Raw genomic sequence first — 18,950 nt, 5'->3', positions numbered from 1 at the left:
TGTCTGTCTTTTTGAGGGGTGATATGTCAGGCTTTTAGTGTATGTGCTAACACACACTTTGTACTACACAAACATTAAATGCCATTGACAATGAATGGACAGTTTTGAGTGTTCGTGTAAACACAAACACTGTGTAACAACACAAACTTTGAAGACAATGGTGAGGACGGAAATTCTGATTGACCGGAATGAGATGATGTATGATGATGTACCATGATAAGATCGCCCCTCACTTCACACAGGTGTGATCTTTCTCCCGACTATTGGTAGATAGGATCTTCCTTTCTATCTAATATCCTTGTCTTTCGGCTTTCGGGATTGAAATCTATGATTTGATCTGTGCTGTGCCGAGACGGATTATGATTTTTTCATCTTGTGGACTGACACACAGTCATCCAGCTATGTCTGCTAGCATTGCAGACACGTTCTCATGGTTTTATCATCTGTTGACTTCAGAGACAAATATATGTAAAATATGTAAACATTGACGTGACTTTCATTATTACAGCCAAGCAAACAAAACAGAATAGAATCACAGCGAAATGGATAAAATGGATTAATCTCAGAAACTGACTTGCTTCACTGATGATCAAAAAATGCATACAGTATAAAGGTGTCAGTGTTTCCCACTTTGATCTAAAATAAAATGGACTTGTTTGCGTGTGTACGCGGGTGGATGTTGCACATCTTACTTGTCTCCGCCAGGCGATAGCATCGCAAAGACAATATTTTCGCCCCCGCCCATCCATCCGTCCGTCCGCCTGTCCGGCTGTCAGTCCTTCTGTCTGTTATCAGCTAATCTCTGGCACTGTTGGCCCGGTCAACAAACACTCTCCCTGTATGCCAATTATGAACCTCTGAGACAAATTTTCCAGAACGGCCTGATTTCATCCATGCATCATGCAAATAGGTACACACTAGTCAAGACAGATCAACATGGTTCTGTCAGATTTTCCATATTCCATCGTAATTGGCTAACATTGGCTTCTAAAGTTTGCAGGATTGGCCCATTTTCAACAAAATGCCCCAATTTGTATTTATTTAATATCTCTATAATCTCTATAATCTCTTTTCCAAGTGTGTACTGGCCAAGCGTTAAATCATTAACGCAGTGTGCAATTTACGTGATATTTTGCATGCTCATTCCCACTAGGTCGAGGAATAAAACCCACCCTTTTCATATTGGCCTATTATAGTGCCATCAACAGGTGGATCTTTGCAAAACAAATATTTGGAACAAAATTCCTCAAATCATGAATTTGAACGTTCAATTGCCATCAAAGGTGTAAGAAGGACCCCCTTGAAAACAAGTTGCTGCAACTAAAGGGGCTTCTCCTCTAGTGAAATTTCCAATTAAATAAATAAGGAATGGCACCCTTTTCACATTGGCCTATATTATAGCGCCACCAGGAGGCCACAATAACCTGCCTGAGCTGGCGGAGACATGCTCCGAGGAGCACTTTTTCTAGTTGTGCAATGTGTTTACACAGTGCAAAAAAACACATTGCACAAGCCTGAATTCAAATCAACCAAAAAAATATCAATTCATCTTCCAGACAAATTTGAAAGTCAATGGCCAGCAAATGCTCATTCGCTCCGAGCATATCCATTTAACCCTCTTTCTCATGTTTCTTCATGTGATCAATGGTAAGTAACATTGTTGAGTGTTAATCTACATATGTGTAAATAGATATCTTTGTACAGTTTAAGTCAGGCTATGCTATTCTGACTCTTAATGGACTATTATTATCTTAATGCCTTCTTACTCTCTCTCTCTCTCTCTCTCTCTCTCTCTCTCTCTCTCTCTCTCTCTCTCTCTCTCTCTCTCTCTCTCTCTCTCTCTCTCTCTCTCTCTCTCTCTCCAGTTGTCTCTTATCGTATCATTTTCCATATAAGTGCACAGCACACATTTGAAGAGTTAATCCAAACAGTGTTTTGGCTAATAGACCTTATCCTGATTAATGTGGTCTGTGGGGATATGGTGCTTATGTGTTTTTAATATCTCTGTAAGGTTGAATTAACACAATCATTCTGAACACTATATTGTTAATAGCACTTACACACACCAGTAGTCCCCAACCTTTTCTGGATCAGGGGCCACTTGGAAATCCTGAATCTGGCCCACCCATCTGACCTCTTAATGAACATTCAATCAAATGAGCATGATCTCATGTAAACATGCCACATTTTGCTAGAAGCTCATTGCCATCTGCGTCCCCATGTACATTATCATGATACAGGGGCCATGATTCAAAAAATATCCCATCTACAAGCCCACAAGTGAGCTTTGTAGATAGGCTGTTTTTGGTTATTTTATTGCATAGCAGTGGGCATGGTTTTCTGGTTCCACTGAAAAATCTCCAATACATTTTTCCTATAGAGATTTAAACAAATATTTACATCAATTATTTTAAGCCTAGAATCAAGCCACCCAGGATGAATCAAGACCATAAATCCTTTGATTCAGTCCTTTGACACTACATTTAATAAATACCCTTTGTTTAGAGTTTTTAATTTTTTCACAGAATCAAAGCTTTTATGGTCATGACTCACCGTGATCCTGTATGGCTTCCCTCTATGGGAAAATTATTGGCAGATTTTTCAGTGGAACCAGAAAACCACACCCACTGCTATGCCCTACATAGCAGTGAGACACTCAAATGTATCCATATTTTCTTGCACCACCAATAAGAACAGCACTTGTTTCGCTGTTACTCTTGTTATGAACCCTTCTTGTTTCACTTTTAACTTTAGAACGTGAACTTACTTTCTCCTGCAATGCCTTCTTTCCTTCCATTGGCGTTTCTCATCCAGTGCTCGATCTGTCCTCAGGTGCACTCAGTCTATTTTTAGGAGACATTTCCACATCCACATACCCTGTCAGAGTAATTGATATATTATCTTTATCATCAGTTCCACAGGTAGGATGGATGAGCCATTTTGCACATAATGGGTTCATATAATAATGAAAGCCCAGAGGCCTTCAGCAGGGAGGATAAGCCAGACCAATGGACATTTAAATAATGGGGGAAAAAAGAGAAAGAAAGGATTTAACCTTTTTGAGCTAGTCGACATTCAACTCGGGTTCAGGCTCGAAGACAAAGTCACAACGTTGAATAAGTCACCCCAAATCTTTACTTCTGTGTGGCATATCCTTATCTCCATGCAGCACATGAACAAGTCCCTTTCTGAATTCTATATTATACTACTTGATGGTTTGCTATAAACATGTTGGTCAGACTCACCATAACATAATAAGTATATGAAGTCAAGTGAATGCAAGTTGGTAATTTAGACCAGGGGTCTACATTTAGACTGTGGGCCAGACCCCCGAGTGGCGTCGTGGGAAGTTGACGGTCGGGTCACACATTGACACCTGAAAAAAGAAATATATAAGAAAATATCTTTATTTTTAATTAAGGTTGTGGCAACAGATACAGGCCATACATGCTTCCTTTTACATGTGTAGAGAAAAGCTTTTCCCTAGCTTTTATCAATTTTTTAGTACCGGTATATTATAATAACCTCATAGTTCTTAATTTAGTATTATTATTTTTGTTTGTGGATCAGATATTTCTTGGAAAACACGACTCCATCTGCAGGGGGATTTATTGGTAACACTTGCTATGCATCCCATGTTTATAACGCATTATAAACACACTTATTATAAACATGGAATACATAGCAAGCTAAGAAGTATTATAAGTAGTATAATTATTAAATAGTATTATAAGTCATTATAATAAAGTTTATAATGTGTTATGATTAAGGTTATAAAGTATTTGATTATAAATATAATTATACATGTTTATGAGAAGATTATAACATCTCATAAGTGTGTTCATGATGCGTTATAAACATGGGATGCATAGCAAGTGTTACCGCTGCTCTCGCGGCTCCCTGACAGTTCTGACTGTCTCGGTGTGCAGCCGGCAGGCACCTCTCAGAGCTGCAGGTTGCTGGTGTCGTGTGTGTGTGTGTGTGTGTGTGTGTGTGTGTGTGTGCGTGTGCGTGTGCGTGTGTGCGTGCGTGCGTGCGTGCGTGTGTGTGTGTGTGTGCGCTTGCGTGCGTGTGTGTGGTGGATTTCGTATCCCTCACAGAGCCATGCGTGACATGCATGACATACAGGGATGACATGTTGTGGTTATCAGTGGCCAGCCAGGCAGCCTCTGCTCCCCACCCTTCACCCTCCACTATGGAGCTCCAAACACGGTTAATTGGCTTCCTGTTCTGCTCCCTGTCCACTGATGGTTGACTCTCTCTCTCTCCCTCTCTCTCTCTCGTTCGTTCTTTATCTCTCGTCCTTTCCTTCTGTCTCTCCGTCTTTCATTTTACTGTAATTTCTTTCTTTCTCTATCTCTCTTCCCTTCTTACCAACTGTCTCAGCTGTTCCCTTGCTCTGGACTCTCATATTTCTCTCTTCCATTCTCATCTGTTTGCAGAATTGAATGTCTGCCGGATTAAGCATATGAATTCATTTTCTTTGCACTGTTGCTGTTTGAAGTGCCGGCAGACGAGTTATGTAACGACACAGTTTGACTCAATTCATATTTTCTGTTCAACACGATGAAGTGATCTTCAATTATTATTATTATGGTACTTTGCCCGTCTGGTGTCCATTCCCAAGTTAATAAATAATGAAATAACGAAATAAAATAAATTGGGCATTTAGTGCTTTCATCCAAAGTGCGTTACATTCACCCATTCAGTTCACTCACCGACGGCATGGCACCAACCTGCTCATCAGGAACAGTTAAGGGGTTCACTGTAGGACACTTTCACTTTGTTAGGCTCTTACGCCTATACAGACTTCTTGTCTTGTGCCAACTTTGTAATCGTTTTGCCGTACTGCATTTGCTGCTTGTCTTCGAGTGACCCCGCTGACCACTAAGAGTGTTCCTTGGAGCTGAACTCTCAAACCTTCAGGGTTTCTTTCCTCTGATAGTGGAAGACTCTGAAATCTCCCCGAAGCTCATCTTATAATGCTGACATGAACTGACAGGAACAGATACACTCCCACAGCAGCTGCTGGAGGGAAAGACAGAAACACACACATGCATGTGCACGCACGCACGCACGCACACACACACGCATACATACACATACACACACACACACACACACACACACACACACACACACACACTTCGATTGGTTGCCCCCTCTTCGCTCAATGTTCTGGGCATTGCTAGAGGCTTTATTCATGTGTGACCGTTGCCCTGTGCTCTTCACACAGTGAAGAGGAGTTCAACACCCTGAGAGCCCGCCTCTGTTTTAGATTTTGTGGAGGTTTGCCTCTATGGCCCTTGCTGATAACGTTTCACTGGGTAAAATCCCTTGCAGCCGTACAGGTTCATTTTTACACACTCACAGTTGATGACCTACAAGGTGATGAAGGGCATGACACCCCCATATGTGCAGGATATGATGCACACCCCTTTCTGCACACTTTAAGAAAATGATTTATATAGCATGTCGTCTAGACAGATGGGAAAATATGAATTACTTTTCCACACCTGGACCTGACAGACACTTGACACCCCCCCCCCCTCTCTGTCTCTGCCCCGTGTTGTTTTTGTTCTCTCATGCATGTTAAAGCCATGCAGTATAGATAGAGTAAAATGAGAATGATAAAATAAATGAATATTACAAAAAGGTTCCTCTCTGTAGCATTCTGCAGATTGAATGACTTTGTATTTGTGTGACTTTTCTCTTCAAGAGATCTTTGAGTGCTTGTTTCATATACAATATATACAAACTAATCTAAAACAGGACACTGTGCACAAATAACTAAACACAATGCAGAAAGGCACAGACATCAGAAATAGAATAAGAAAAACAAGCATATAAATGCTGATGATGTGAAAAAAACGGCAGTGTATATAGAGTAGGTCATGTTCTAATAACAGTTTACACAGTAACAAGGTTATAGTCAGGGGTGCACATTATTATTTTGGGCTAGTCCTCAAAGGAGCACCTGGAGATGCACAACGTTACTTATGCTGCGTTCACACGGGCAGATACAAAGATGCAAAGCTACACAGAGTAACAGACAGTGTATTATTGTTAAGCTTGTTAAGCTAATGCTGCAGCTGTTCCATGTTTAAGTAATTCCAAAGTGTGTACATTGTTTAAGTGACAGATGCATGGTTTTCATGTATAGCGCTCTGAACGGAATCAAAACAACTTTCCCTTTCAGTTTCAACAACTGTCATGGCAGCTTGCTTGTTTACAATGGAAACGGACGTCCTCTCTCTGACTTGGATGCATGCCTGTCTCAGCTGGCTGTGTGCAGCGGAATGTTTTATCAGGAGGAGGAATCTCTAAATTCCTGTCTCAGCTGTTGGTGCACAAATGCGCACCCAACTTTTTGACGGCGCATGCGCACTGGCACACTTGTTATGTGATGTCCCGATCACGTTTTTTTTGCTCCCGATCCGATTCCGATCATTTGATGTTGAGACATGCCGATACAGATTTTTACACTTATGCCATATCACAATAGTATAATTATTACAGAAATAATAATACAAAATACAAATACTACTGTAGGCCTATATATTTTTTTAAACAATTGTTATGCAATTTATTTCTTATTTTGACTAAAAGCTAAAATAAAGGTTTTCCCATTCAGACACATATCAGTACATGTATAGCCTACTGCATTTCATTCAGGGCACTGCACGCACAGAGCGCTGACTCCACTTCCTAGTGTGATGTCACTTCCTATAGTGTGATGTCAATGCTGGCATTCTCACGAAAAACAAAGGTACTGGATATCACACAGTGAGTGGCAAGAGTCAATTTCCATTGTTTTTTATTTTCTACAACGCTGGCATTCTCACCAGACAGCTGTCTTCTTTAGAGCTGGCAGAGGTGAGGTAAGTCAGACGGAGTTAACGAGAGAGTTCAATGTTTTGACACTGTGTGTGTGTGTGTGTGTGCGTGTGCGTGCGTGTGTGTGTGCGTGCGCACACGTGTGCATGTTGCGTGTTGGAGACTTACTTGGCAACAGTTATATAAAGAACAACACATCACACAGCTAGTAAAATACGCAGTGTGCGTGTGTGCGTGCGTGCGTGCGTGCGTGAAAGGAGGAGACAAGACACAGGACAGTAAAGGAGAACAGGATAACAACGTGATATGAGAGCATGCGACAGTTTATTATGCAGATGAGGAGAGTGGGACACTCCTAAACATTTTTCAGCATTTGCTAATTAATCACTGTCACCCTCTGTGCTTTCACCGTATGCGTGCGTGTGTGTGTGTGTGTGTGTGTGCATGTGGTACGGTGTGGTAGACCATCTGTGCCGATGCCCAGCGTTGGGCCAACAGCTCTGTGATTGATCACCCTGCACTGTAGAATACACCTTCACATCGCTGGCCCTCGGTTAAGGAGCCACCGTGTGGCCCCGTGTGGCCCTGAGTGGCCCTGTGTGGCCCCGTGTGGCCCTGTGTGCATCACAGCTTTGCTTAAAGATCACTACTACTGCAGGCTGACTGCTTTACCATGGGTGTGGCTTGTTAATGATTGCTGATTACTGTGTAGTTTGTGATTTCTGAATGCTGTCAGTGACTGCTGATTAAGTAGCCTTGCCGAGCCATGAGGCCCATAGGGGCAGGAGCCTATCTCCTGTTTCTGTAGCGTGAGGCAGCTTGATGTACAAGTACACCCCCTGGACATGACGCTAGTATGTCGCAGGGACTTACCCCCAATCCAACCCTTGATGCTGAGTGTCAAGCAGGGAGGCACTGGGTTCCATTTTTAGCTGGTGACTGGTGACTGCTGATTGCTATGACTGAATTCACAGACTGCGATGACTCAGCTGAATTCTAATACCCTAAATCTCGGTGTTACGGTGACATTGGTGAAATTATGTGACTATCGTGTGTAGACAATAGCACAGAAACCTGGTTCACAACCGGACGTACGTGCCATCATCTCTCCACTCTCCAGTGTTGATCCTGTGCACCTTATTCCCTCTCTCTCTTGTCCTTTTTCTCTCTCTCCCTCGCTATTTTTTTACTCTCTCTTGTCGCGTCTTTTATTTTACATGATCTATCGTCCAGAGCCAGAGGCTCAGCGTGACTCGCTGACATTCTCGTCACCATGTCGCCACGGCCCATTTGCCCTGCAGTAATATCCCATACCCCTGGGGGGGACCCAGGATAACACTAACCCCCCTAGTGAGAGCCCAGAACATCATGGTTATGATTGGTGTAAAGATGTGAAGGGGGGATTATACTGGAGGTGAGGACGCAAAGTCCAGTTAGGACGTATCAGTCTTTACAGCACAACTGATGCGCACGCACGCACGCACGCACGCACGCACGCACGCACACGGTGGTGTATTGTTTCCTCTCTCTTGGTTCCTCCACTCGCTGTCTGTCTGTCTGTCTGTCTCATGGATTAACTTTTGAGCTAGATTCACTCTTCCTGTGCTTAGCCTGGGAATGCTAAGTGTGTGTGTGTGTGTGTGTGTGTGTGTGTGTGTGTGTGTGTGTGTGTGTGTGTGTGTGTGTGTGTGTGTGTGTGTGTGTGTGTGTGTGTGTGTGTGTGTGTGTGTGTGTGTGTGTGTGTGTGTGTGTGTGTGTGTGTGTGTGTGTTTTTACCTGGTAAAAAGAGGGGCAAGCACTATGTGCCCGGCGACTCACCAGACTCTCATAAACTACCAAAACCTCACATGAAACTAACCTAACCAGAAACGAAAATACGCCAAAATCATAGCAACCACCCCATCATAACTGAAACGAAGAAAGGGAAAACTAAAGAATCCCATCATGAGGTTATCTGCTGGGGTGCTGGGGATCTGCTGGGGTGCTGGTTATCTGCTGGGGTGCTGGGGATCTCCTGGGAGCTTGCAGACACTCCTCTTTATACTCCAGCCCTAATCGTGAATGAACTACAGCTGGGACAGGGCGGCGGCAGCCTCAGTTGATTGACAGGGAGGAGCAGCCAGGTGATTGACAGGCAGTATCCACAGCAGCATATAGATCACAGCTTCAACACAGTGTAGACACTAGAGACGAAGACAGAGCGATTAGGGACACATCATGACAATGTTGCTGTAGAGCGAGGTGTGCATATACAGTTGGAGGCCATCGATATTGTCCTTTTCTTTTTGCTGTGGTTTGCGTGATCTGCGCAAACCACAGCAAGGACAGTTAACCCATTTTGGGCGGGAACCCCTTTTGGTGTTTTAAACATTATGTTATAATTTAGCTATTGAAAAATAGCAGATCTACAAGCTCATAGCGCGCCACCGAGTGGCGCGCTACGAGCTTGTAGGTCTGCTATTTTTGAAAAATCGTGAAAATATTTATTTCAGAAAACTGGAGGATTTAGAAGGATTTTTTTTAATTTTGAGGTCAGGCCTAAATGGGTCAAATGATAAGGGACAATATCGGTGGCACCCAACTGTATGCAAGCATTTAAAGATGGCCAAAAAGTTCTTCCTCCCTCGTTTGTTGTTTTAACCACTGAGCCTGATTTGGCTGATTTATCAGGGACAATTTTGCACGTGAATCAACACAATTTATTTTCAAATCCATGCAAATGCTTATAACCCAGCTGGCTCAAACAAAGGCCTTTGTTTGAGAACCTCTTGTGTAGGGAAATAATAAATACAACTCTTGTGTCTGTGGCTCCATGTTTCCCTGTGGACTTTCATTATATTTGATTGCTTCTCTGCTTTTGTTTCTAATTAAAGACGTGCTGTTGATTTCCAGTTATTTGGACAGCTCTACCATAGTTAACGAATACAGCTGATGATTAAGAATTGTGCTTGTAAATGTCAGAGAACAGCGTGCATTTTTGGCTCTGTCTTCAGTTGAGATGCTTATTATGCTGATTTATTGATATTGATCTCAGTTTCCAGCGCTTTATTCGCTGGCCATTGAAACGGCAGCCTGCAGGGTATGAATTGATGTCCTGGGGATTTCAAATGTCTTTCAATTGTTTCTGACAATTGTTTTATTTTGAATGAGCCACAGTACGTGTGGCTATGAAAGCAAATGGGCTTCAAGCAACTACCTTTGTTTGTGTTTTTTGAATCTTGGCTGGCTTTGTGTCAGTTCCAGCCAATGGGTTTTAAAAAGACCCAGCCTCATCTTTGTGTGTGGCTCTTTTGGCAGTTGGCAGATCAGATGCTGACTCCTCTTTCAGTATCACATTTAAAATGTAAACCACCCTGTTTTTAATCCAACGGCCATGTGTTTTATAGTCACATGGGACCCACAGGTCCACTGGTGTGTGTGTGTGTGGGAGAAAACGGTCTAGGCCAGCCTTAGTGTGCCCCCTACTGCCTGAAACTAGCTATTGGTGCCACTCCAATGAATAGTGACTTCATTACTATTTTAGTTTTGTGAGATGTATATTTTGTGACAAATAATCTACCTTATTAAAATGATTTCAGTAGAACTATGACCTGACTGATGTACTGGCCAGTTGAACTATGACCTGACTGATGTACTGGCCAGTAGAACTATGACCTGACTGATGTACTGGCCAGTAGAACTATGACCTGACTGATGTACTGGCCAGTAGAACTATGACCTGACTGATGTACTGGCCAGTAGAACTATGACCTGACTGATGTACTGGCCAGTAGAACTATGACCTGACTGATGTACTGGCCAGTAGAACTATGACCTGACTGATGTACTGGCCAGTTGAGATACACATGCAGCAGTAAAGATGAATTGTCCCTCTGTGGTCTTCTAACCTCCATCCAGCCTTTCATCATACTGTGACCATGCACTCCAAATGAGCAGGACGGAGTAGCCAAAACATGTCCGTTTGTCATGACTGTTGCTGCAGTCCTCACTTTTCCGTCTTCACTTTTCTATCCTCACTTTTTATCCTCAATACGTACTTTGCCCAGCCAATCAAATCATCGCTATGGGGTGAGCAGCCATTCAAATCATCGCTATGATTCACACAAACACACAAAGCTGGGCATAGGAGGCCCTCAATAATGCAAAGAAAATTCACCTTGTGAGTGAGGACTGTTTCTATAGACTGTTCACTGAGAGTCTGCCAGCAGCCAGACTGCCACCTGTCTGCCCTTCTCTTAATCATTTGACAGTAGAGCACGCTCAGCTCTGGACTTGTATGGCCTGTCGCAATTATTATGTAATCAAATCACAATTATTTGAGATAATCGCAATTGTTTTGCATAACGACTCGTTAGAGTCGTTTCCATGTTGAAAAATGTTTATGTGGACCTACCACGGGTCACGGACAAAGTCAGAGAGAGAAGGATGAGGCTGGCAGGGCACTGCGTCAGGCACCCAGAACTTGAGGCAAGTAAATTGACCCTATGGGAGCTAACCCAGGGCAAAGCCAGGAGGGGAAAGAAGCATACCACCTATTTAGACGTGCTCCGGCACGACAGCTTGGCTGACAACACTGCAGAGCTCAAGAACATGATGTTGGATAGGAAATTGTGGAGGGCAGCGATCCAGCAATCCTGAGTTGGTGTTGGCTAGACCTCACTCTCGCAGCAACTAACTAACTATACATTTTCCAAAACTAGTGGAAATAACTCACATATAAGCTTGCAACACGACACTTTGTGATGCGTTTTCAAACAGTATTTTGTTTAGTATTCAAAGGTTCTAATGGCCATGACAAAAACACAATTATATCGGCCCGGACCATTGGCCTAAAGTTCCGGGCACCTAGGCTCCAATGTAGCCTAACAGCGAGTCCCGATCCCGATGGCCTTTGCTACATACTGTACTATCAATAAAGGCATACTAATTCTCTTTTTTTTTTAATCACACAATTAAATTGTTAACATGCAAAGTGCCAAGGCCGCAATATCGTGGCTTTTAATTAATAATACACACAAACCTTTAGTGCTGTCCAGGTTGCTCGGCAACGCCTTCGTCCCCCCCAGCACAAGGACGAGTGCGCACGCACGCCATAGGTACCCTTGAAAAGTGGGCGTAAGTAGTTGCCTTGACAGACATCAAGGCAACAACATCTAGGAAATCAGCGTAATAAAAAGCTGAAGTCATCACAGTGCACTAGTCTGCTCCTCATGCTTGAAAGATACCACGCTAAAAAACAATGCGGTCTGTTTAGTTTCTAATTTCTATGTGAGCAAGTTATGTTGGATATATGTCGGAGTCTATCTGAAAAAAGTGCACTTAGAGCTGTTCTCATCGTTTCTGTGGAAACCTTTAAACGTGTTGCGTCGAGGGCAAACATTGTTGTTTTCACTGTTGTACGAACAGCAGCTGAAACCCAGTTCCAGATTGGTCACGATCATTTTCTGATTTCTCCAGCTATGGGCCGAAGTCCAGATTCATACCAGGGAGGAGGCATGAGGGAATCCACGATATGTGTCTGCACCGTCTCCTCCTCATCAGTATCCACCCAGATGGCGCAGGTGGAATGCTAAATCCCCCCCCCCCCCCCCCCCCCCCCCCCCCCCCCCAACACACACACAGGCACTGCTCCATCCACCACAACCCTATCAGAGAAGGACAAACACAACCCAGGAATGGGCTTTTCTGGAGATTAGATGGATTCAGGGAATGGAGGTTTGTGTTTGTCTTTGAGAGAGAGAGAGAGAGAGAGGGAGAGGCTGCATTTTTTTTCTCTATCAAAAAAGTTTGATAGACAGATCAGTTATAGGCAAGTTATGTTTTTTGGGAAGTGAAGGTGAAGGCATTTTAAAAAGAAAAACTGCATCATGTTGGTAGGGGCTGCAACAGTGCCGGAGGTTTTGGTGGCATGGAGTTAAGAGGGACATGCAACACACATTCCACTTTAGACTTTGATCGCAGCACGTCGTTCTTTTGTCTGCTGATTGTCTCTTTAGCGGAGCCAATGACTCAGAGAGACATCAGAGAGGGTTCCCTGCCACCTGTTAGTTAGACTTCTTACACGTCCCCAGAGGGTCCTTATTCCTTAATGACAAGAGACGAGCAAAGGGAGGGTGAATGACGTGTTCTGCTTGCCAAGTGGCTAGAGAAAGTGAGAAGAAATGACTGACACACACACACACACACACACACACACACACATACACACATACACACACACACACACACACACACACACACACACACACACACACACACACACACACACACACACACACACACACACACCAAAAAGCCCTCAGGGTGTCAGATGAGGCAGCAGGAGGCTGGTACATCAAGATGCAGTGATGGGGCGATGGGAGGTATGAGGGAGTGGAGTATTGGCTTGTCAGCCCACCTGCACGCTATCACTAGATGGCTGGTAATGCACTATTGATTTCTGCCACCAAAGAACTTAAAGAAGGTTCCCTGGCATCCTGAGGCCTCATTCACACGTAACAAATGAATGTTCTGTGCTCTGTCTGTGCAAATCACCATCTTTGTCATTTGACGCAATGTTTTTTTTTGTGCGACATGTGTGTGTGCGTGCGTGTGTGCGCGTGTGCGTGTTGGGTGTAATCACAGAGCAGGACTTGTTAGGCAATGTCTAGACCAGGGGTGCCCACACATTTATGACGTGAGATCTACTTTCAAAATGACCAGCTCAACAAGATCTACCCACTGAAAAAACAAATACCATTGCTGAAAATAGTTTAAATATATAATGTACCTGGGGGGGCATTGGAATAGGGAGGGGCGAGAAATTATGACAGGCAGTTTCTGCTGTCAAAATATGTCCCCCCCGTATTTAACTTAAACGCCCAATGCATTCTCAATGGCAATAGCACAAACTTTGGCATGCTACTAGTCTTACATACTTACACCTAGAAACCCCATTCAAACCTATTTAGGTTCATCTTACGGTGGACATGTTTGCCTGAAAAGAAATCTTTGAAATGTTTCATAGTTTTAGACATATAGTGCTTTCAAATTTGAGAAATTCACGATGGGGCTCAATGGCAGATATTGGCACGTCAAAAAAGCACTTTCACCTAGAAACTCCATTCACACTTTTTATAATTCAGCTTACCGTGGAGACACATGCTGGAACCTTTTACTTTGAAATGATTTGTAGTTTCTGAGTTATTTAACTTAAACGCCCAATGCATTCTCAATGGCAATAGCACAAACTTTGGCATGCTACTAGTCCTACATACTTACACCGGCTATAGAAACCCCATTCAAACCTATTTAGGTTCATCTTACGGTGGACATGTTTGCCTTAAAAGGAATCTTTGAAATGTTTCATAGTTTTAGAAATATAGTGCTTTCAAATTTGATACATTTATAATGGGGCTCAATGGCAGCTCTATGGCACGTAAAAAAAATCACTTTCACCTAGAAACTCCATTCACACATTTTATAATTCAGCTTACTGTGAAGACAAATGCTGGAACTTTTTTGGACTTTCACCTCAAGGAATTAATTAGTGCTAGAAGTCTGCAGCAGAGCCTTGTATTGTTTTTGTTTCTTTTGCCTTTCGCCTTTATTTTATATTTTTTATGGAGGGACAGACAGTAGGCTGACAGGAAATGGGAAGAGAGATGTGGGGATGACATGCAGTAAAGGCCGTCGGGATCGGGAGTCGAACCCGTGGCACACTGCCAGACTGGGTTACCAGCCAAGGTGCCTGGACCGCTGAGCCACGGCCCAGGCCGAGCCTTGTATTGTTTCATTCATGACCAGCTGGCGTCGCGTCACATATTTCCCCATTTGCACGGCGTACAGCATTCTGTGGCTTTGTAAATGGCAAAATCTGCATCGCCTTTTGGCTCCAGTAAACAAACCCATCCCCTCTGTCAAGGCGCACAGATCACACTGCTACAGCCAGAGATACAACAAGAAACAAACATTGAGACCAATCTGTGTGTTCCCTAACCACTGCGGCTGCCCTTCCCTTCATATCATCAGAGGTGAACACCTGGGGTGTGCAGTATTTGGAATCAAAACAAAAACCAAAATCAACAAATGAAAACCCAATGTCATCAAACTGTCCAAATTGTAAAACCTGGCTGACCTTTTTCAAATCCCCTGGTTGGAAAAAAATTGACTATTACTGTAGTTTGCTCTAAACTCGAGGCTGGCCTTACACTCAAAAGGGTTGTAAATAACATAATGGTGGTAAATAATAATTATAAAAAAGTTTCAATTAAAATGCATCAGGTAGGTTGCTGTGAAAGATGCCCATGTCAGGGTGTCAGGCAATTTACAAGGGCAGTGTCAGAGTTATAAAGTGCATTAGCAATGGGGGCAGAGGAAACAGAGAAAGATAAAGATAATCTCTATCTTGTCCCCTTCTCCTGTTTAGCCCACCTATATGTTTTTTATGGGTGTAAGTATGATTCAAAGTAGGCAGACCTGTCACTCAGGTTCCAACCCACATTCTGATATGAACTCAGTGAGTTGAAGCCGTTCCCTAATCTCTTAATGCTGTTCCCTCGTCCTTGGCAGGGTCACAGGGGAAATAGATGGAGCCTTATCAGCCTCTATGGATTTATGGAGAATGTTCTCTGCAGTGGGTATTTTATTTTTATTATTTTTTATATTTTGTTCATTTTTGTGTGTGCGTGCGTGTCAGAGATATCAAGTGAGGTTACCAGTGGCTAGTCGTATATCATTTTTATCACAGCCTTAATTATTGCATTAATCATGTTGACTTATTCTGACAAGCTGATGTGGAAGAGAATGGAGGCATGTTTGGTTAATGGTTTGTGGCATGATATGCTTAACGACCTTCATCATCGAGCCACATCTCTCTCACTGTACTGGATTGGATTGAAACATATATCATCTACATGCTAGTGACGCTACTACTATTGCCGATATAATATTTACTGTAGATACGAAGCAGTGGTGTGTTCTATACGTAGTATGCCATGCCAAGTTTTGGAGGGAAAAAAAAACTATAGCATCTGCTAACCATTACATCCATTGACCACACGTAAGTGTAGGCTATAGCCTATACATGTGTATGTCATGCAGGGAATAATTATGGTATACTGTCTGAAAAAGACTAGACTACAGCACTGGATACGAGGTATCTTTCACATTTTATTTGTCACGCTGATGAAGGCTAGTACTGTGCCTACTAGCTACAGACTAAGCTATATCCAGCTATAGATTGCTATAGGCCTTATCGTACTGATACGCTCAAGTAGAATAGGGGTTCTCAGTGTTGGGCCCGGGGACCACCAGTGGTCCATTCCAAATGGACCCTTACGTGTCTGTAACAATGGGAGTTACATCAACACAGATGATTGTATATTGGAGCCACAGAACTAAAACTCCATATAAAGGTGGTCAAATGGTGGTCCGTGGCCGCCGCCTAACACATACAGTATCAAACCGGGGGGCCTTGAAACTCCAAAGTTTGAGAATTACTGGTGTAGAAAAACTACAGTGAGGAATGCAGAAGACATGTTGGGTAGTAGTGACTCAAGCTTTTCCCAAATGACCCCTGTCACCAGGACAGTCAGGCTCTTTGCTCTCAGACAGCCAGTATCCAGTGGCCCCCGAAGTGAAGGAAAGCAATTTAGTTCCCCGTGGCCCTGAAGGGCCCACACATCAAAGGAGTGGTGTGGGAGGCTGACAGGTTCTAAGTCAGAGCCTGTCCAGCTTCGCTTGGGTGCAGGTGAGAAACTGGAAAAGAAAGAGGATGAAAATCAGTTTTTTGTAAGAACATAGAGCAGTGAGAGTGTCTGTAGCCTTTTTATCATGTGATGCCGCTTCTGTCAACTTGACACTTATCTGTGCCTTTTGGTGGAGAGAAGATTGGATTAAAAGTGGACAGGGACTCAGGGAGGGGTCGTGACATTCAGGTTGGGTCATGTTGTCTCTTCTTTTATGTTAGATAAATGTTTTCTCAATTAGCAAAATGTCAATGAAGAATTCAGAAGTATCTCTACATTTCTGCACCTTCTGCAATAGGACTGCCAAACGGGAGGCTGAGCTGTGTCTGCGTGCGTGCGTGCGTGCGTGCGTGCGTGCGTGCGTGCGTGTGTATGCGCACGTGCGTGCATGCACTTGGATACAGCATGTGTATGTAAGTGTGTATATATACATTATAGCCTGTATATGATTTAACAGTTATCTACTCTATCCTGTCCTAACAAAAATTAAATAAAATAAAAAATAGAATCTTTCAAGTAATTGAAACATTGGCCACTGCCTGTTTCTAGGTTGTCAAAACAGAAATGGAACTCTCAATGTGATTTAGCCTTGTTAACGGATTAAAAAAATATATATATATATATATATTGTGGTCCTACAGGCAGAGACTCTAAGAGACTAGAAATGCCACATTTAAATGATCACTGAAATCAATTCTTGTTTACAGGCCGTATGGCAGGTTTTTTTGCCTCTAATGAAGATTCATTTACACCATCTTTTCACGTGATGTCACATGCTCTCTCACCCCGACCAACCAACCAACCAACCAACCAACCAACCAACACACACACTGACGAGAAATGCATGATTCCATAGTTAACTGCGACCTTCGGTCACAATAAAAAACAACTGTATGTTTCTTTTCTTTTTTTTTGTTTTACCGGTTTCTGTTATGTATTTCCTGGCCATGGGAAACAGGTAATGAAGAATGGTTGATTGGTTATTCCTGGGGTGTGAAAGCTACATTATGGGGTGCTAGACTTAGTTATGAGCCATATTTTCTTGTGCCAGGACTAGGAGCGCAGAGGCCAATTTTTTTTTATAGTACATTAGTATGTTAATCACCTCCCTTGCCAAGAAGGAGGCCACTTCTCACTTCTGGGAAGGTCGGGAGGATTTAGAAGCGAGTCTGGCAGTGAACGTATTGGTGTGTGCGTGCGTGCACGTGCAGGAGTGCGTGTGCACTCGCTTGTAAGTGAACAGTGATTCAGATACGCACTTAGATGAACGCACACAGATTAACTCACTTAGATTTTATGTCTCAGAATGTGTGACTCTGCATGTGCGCCCTACATGTGTGTGTGTGTGTGTGTGTGTGTGTGTGTGTGTGTGTGTGTGTGTGTGTGTGTGTGTGTGTGTGTGTGTGTGTGTGTGTGTGTGTGTGTGTGTGTGTGTGTGTGTGTGTGTGTGTGTGTGTGTGTGTGTGTGTGTGTGTGTGTGTGTGTGTGTGTGTGTGTGGTGGAAATATCACACTGTATTTTAAATATTCCCCAGGTCACCATTACAGCCTAATAACTGTGTCAGTGTGATTAATGGAAGCACGTTGCAGGGCTCTGATTGCACATTTATTCAACTACATTTCCATTCAGCTACAGTACGCTGCTAGCCCACCATCCCTCTGCCTTCTTCATCCACTCTGCTGTGGCCACTGGCCAGCCCTGTTCAATGCACTTGATGCATGTACTGCATGTGTGCATTATGGTATATTTCTCTCTTTGTCCTATTATCTCTCTCTCTCTCTCTCTCTCTGTCTCTCACTCTCTTTTTTTCTGAATCAAGCACGTTGATCTGTAATGATCATAATTAGATGGCTGGCAAAGGTAACATTGGGGCTGGAATAATGGGATTTGCTACAAGCATCTGATCCAATCCTTGGTAATGAATTCAGAGTTTGTACTGTAATTCCTTTTATTTCTCTATTCTTCTCCTTCTCTTCATTAGTTTAGTAGCTGTGCCTTTTAGGAGCAGGTTACAACTCCCTGAGGGTAAATGTCTGCAACACTAGTCTTTCATCTCTTTCATCTCTCTCTCTCTCTCTCTCTCTCTCTCTCTCTCTCTCTCTCTCTCTCTCTCTCTCTCTCTCTCTCTCTCTCTCTCTCTGTGTTGTGATTCTTTTTAGGGTTCCAGGTCAGTGTGTGCTGTTGTATGCTACAGGATAAAGTAGTGAACTGTTTTGAGTCTCAGTCCAGATGAAAGTCACTACTCAGCTCTGTAGCTTTTATTATTTGAATGGGGCAGGAAAACAAACCAAAGGAGAGTCGTTAGAACCCTGACAGGATGTTGCAGGACGAGACAGAGACCAGTGAAATGGAGACACACTTACAAACAAACTTCAATCAGAGCTC

The 18,950-nt window shown here is 43.2% G+C and overlaps 1 protein-coding gene across 2 annotated transcripts in view; it reads left to right on the top strand.

Annotated features, from left to right (window-relative positions):
- Positions 1–18,950, top strand: part of LOC306938455 (receptor-type tyrosine-protein phosphatase U-like) — a 177,354-nt gene that overhangs the window by 73,789 nt on the left and 84,615 nt on the right. The window lies entirely within an intron of this gene.

This window comes from Electrona antarctica (assembly GCF_951216825.1).
Source record: "Electrona antarctica genome assembly, chromosome: 15".
NCBI classification, from domain to species: domain Eukaryota; kingdom Metazoa; phylum Chordata; class Actinopteri; order Myctophiformes; family Myctophidae; genus Electrona; species Electrona antarctica.
The sequence above is the reverse complement of the archived record's forward strand: the minus strand, read 5'-3'. Positions and strand labels throughout refer to the sequence as shown.